This window comes from Boleophthalmus pectinirostris, unplaced genomic scaffold, assembly GCF_026225935.1.
Source record: "Boleophthalmus pectinirostris isolate CB_2022bp ecotype Guang Dong unplaced genomic scaffold, ASM2622593v1 HiC_scaffold_2, whole genome shotgun sequence".
Classification (NCBI taxonomy): Eukaryota; Metazoa; Chordata; class Actinopteri; order Gobiiformes; family Gobiidae; genus Boleophthalmus; species Boleophthalmus pectinirostris.
In genome coordinates, this window is record NW_026571152.1 from 2,042,885 (window position 1) to 2,046,779 (window position 3,895).

Below are 3,895 nucleotides of genomic sequence, written 5' to 3' on the forward strand. Positions count from 1 at the left end.
GAGGAGAGAGGAGTGGACTGTTGACATCAAACGAGGGGCTTAGTTTCATTATTAGATTCTTTCATTATCATAAGATACTGTAGCATATACTGTAGTACATATTTATTTCTTGCAAATGCATCAACAGTTTTGCGACACGACAGCTGTTGAACTGAATAATTAGGCTGACATATTTACAAATAAATGAGCATGAATAATAGAGTTGTTAATAAGTTGTGTTCTGGAACAGTCTCCTGCAGATGTGAGTCGGACTTCTGCTCTGATCAGGTTTAAATCCAGGCTCCAAATGCGTCTGTTTAACGTCACATGACTGAAATGTTTCCTCATCTTGATTTATCTGTGTTTTGATGTGTTTGTATTTGGATTTACGTGTCTTTCTGTGCTTCATGCATGAATAGTTCTGTACAAATAAACATGTCGTGCTTTCGATGAGCTGAAGGAGTTTGGAGACAGGATCTTCTGTGACTGTGTGGAACTTCTCTCTGGGTTTATTTACACATCATAAATATTGATGAGAGCAGACGAGGCTTCGGTGTCTTTCCCCGACTGTTGCCAGAGGAATTTAATTACAGACTTACACTCAAAGGTGCATTATGTAAGTTTTTGGTTGGGGGTCCGTCACCTTCTTTTTTCTATGGAGATGTCAGGGGTCTGTCTGGAATGTTCCACAGTGTGACATTAAACTGTTTCACCTCATATTTATTCAGTTACAGGTGATTTTATAGCTAAAAAATATACTGACTGTGAGCGGGGTAAATCCGTGTGTCATTCGTTCATTGGTTTTTCAATATAAAACCAAAAATTTAAAAATGAAAAAACATTTTCTTCATTCTATGTCTCCAAAGCCAAAATGAAAAAACAGATAATGATTTGTTTTTTTTCAGTTTTCGATTTTGTGTTTAAATGAAGAATGGAAAAAACAGATAACGACCGTTTCCCGTTTAGGTGACTTCTGTGACTGTAATGTCGGACTTTTGCACCACGTACGGACTGAACCAGGACTGATCCAGGTCCAGGACCAGACCAGGACCAGAGCAGGACCAGACCGAGACTGAGACCAGACCAGGACCAGAGCGGGACTGAGACCGAGATGAGACCAGGACCAGGCCGGGACCAGACCGGGACTGAGACCAGAACCAGACTGGGACCAGACCAGAGGCTCAGAGCCCACGGCAGGTCCGGAGCTCGAAGCTGAGGCTCGGACCCCGCGGAGGCTCGGAGTCAAAGCTCGGAGTCCGCTCTTGTCCCGGTCTGGTTCCGGTCTGGTTCCGGTCTCAGTCCTGGTCTTGTTCCGGTCTGGTTCAGTTTGTGTGCAGTGCAAAAGTTCGGCATCACAGTCACAGAAGTCACGTAAACGGGAAACGGCCGTTATCTGTTTTTTCCATTTTTCATTTAAACACAAAATCGAAAACTGAAAAACATTATCTTTTCTTTTCATCTTGATTTTGGAGACAAATAATGAAGAAAACTGTTGTTTTTTTCATTTTCTTATTTTTGGTTTTATATTGAAAAAGGAATGAATGAATGATACACGGATTGGGGTTGCCTCTCCACAGTTCTGACTTGTAACTTGGTCTGGTTTGATCTTCATGATGCTAGAAAGGTTTAATGCCATACTGAAACATTCCAGACAAAAGAATATCATGTTCATGGAAAAAAAAAAAGAATATTTGACAGACCCTACAACAGAAAAGTTACACAGTGCACCTTTAAATCTATTTCAGTGTGTCTGAAATACAACAAAGAGCATGATGGAAGGAATGACTTAGAGAAAAATCCCACACACCGTCTTAAATTGTGAGATTTATTAGGACAAATGGTGCAACGTTTCAGCACTGTTTGACGTGCCCAAACGTTGCACGGTTTGTTCTAATAAATCACACAATTTGCCAATAAGACAGTGTGTGGGATTTCTCTCTATATTCTTGGGCTGCTCCGTCTCCTCCAACGCACCCGTCTCAAGTAACTGATGTGCAAAGTTCTCGTTCTTCTATATATGGTTGGGGAGGAATTACTTACAAAGTCAGTTATACAATTAGGAAACGTCCATAGTGCTTTAAAGTGATAAAGCAGCTCATTGATTCCCACCGGGTTGAGTCACAGTGTTATATGATCCAACTGCAGTTTGATTTGCCATTAAGATTCTAAATAAAGCTGGTGCTGACGGTGCACAGGCCCTGCGGCGTGTTCCCATGTGAGCAAACTTTGTCTTTCTCCAGTACGGCTATATATCGGATCAGGGTCGGACTAGGAACATAACTCAGCCCTGGTATTTTCCCTCTGGACCAGCCCACTATTGGACCAACAAACCTGCCTCCAAACACACTCACACATCCTTCCGCCCACCCACACCGAGCCCCCAATGCCCAAATACCCCACAACACAGAACATAGTATGTTCAATGAAAGTCCGTGTTGTAGCAGCACAAAACTGAACCCAAACACAAAGGAAAGGATAAAGATAATTACAGACAAAATCACTAAAAGTGCAATATTGTAGCACACCTAAACACCATGAAAACACCATTTCACTGTAAGATAAGAAAGATAATACATCTTTGTGACACTCAGGTGACATCATCAGGATGAACAGACCAACCAGCAGCAGCACTGGGCTTGTTCATTTAAACTACTGAACAGGTAACATTCTTCTGTACACATGACAGTTCCAGTTTCACATTTAAGAATAACTCCTTGACTTGTTGTAGACTCTCAATGAATTTTCTGACCCTCAACAACTTCTAAGCAAAAGCAAAACTATGTAAGCTACTCACTTACACTTACAGCACTGACCTGAGCTACAGAGCAGACAATTCAATTTGCAAATTTATCCATCAAATAAAGCTCCCACTGTAGGATCAGCATTATTCACTCACTTAGACGAAAATGGGTGAAGGTAGCAAATCTTGACAGGTCGAGATCTTCTCCCAAATAATGCTCCACTAGAGGGCGCTCACCTCACCTCTGTGATACTGGAGACACTGATGGAACAAATCTATACAATTAAATTTTATTTATACAATGCCTTTCTAAACAAAGTTACAAACCTTTTCTACACATGGAAACAAAATAAAATATGATGCAATGAAAATGATAATGATAAAATCAAATATTAAATCCAAACTATTCTTCTACTATAAACTTCTGCCTCAGCTCAAATTGACAGGTAGGTCATTTTGACAGGACACCAGCCCACCGGGTATTTCCCCGGCAGTACAGATAACCAGTCTGAGCCAGTATGGAATAAATATTGTATAAGCAGCAAGAAAGTTCATGGTTCAATTCACAGCCTTTCAGTATGAAGTTTGCATGTTCTCCCTGTGTCTGGGGGTGGTTCCTTTGGGCAATTCTGTTTCCTATCCAGGCTGGCGCCACCTAGTGCCTCCACTCAATTTAATTTCTCTCCAGCGACTAGGTCAGGAATCAGAATACTCTCGACAGTTTGCGAAAACCCCGAAGTGCAAGTTCAGGCTCCAGCCAATCAGAGAAGAGCCAAACATTCTGTGTTGGCAACGATTCCTGAGATTGAGGATTTAAAGCTGAAACAAAGAGAATGTTTGGTGAATTTTATCAAGGGGAAAGACGTTATTATTATTAGCAACACATACATATGTCATGATCAAATAGCAGTGATTGGTTAAATTAAAAAAGTACCCGCCTACCATCAAGTGAACAGTTTTTACCAAGTGAAACTGTCTGATGAGTCAGACTACATATTTCCCCCATCAAACCAAAACATGCACCATAAATACAATCCTCCAGCTAAAGTAATCCTGACCTACACTTGCTCTAGATCTGGACATGAGGCCCGGGTCACTGCTCCTGATGAGGCTCCCCAGCAGCACTGAAGGATGGGTCAAATGCAGAAGGCTAATTTTTCAGGGACAACAAAGTCA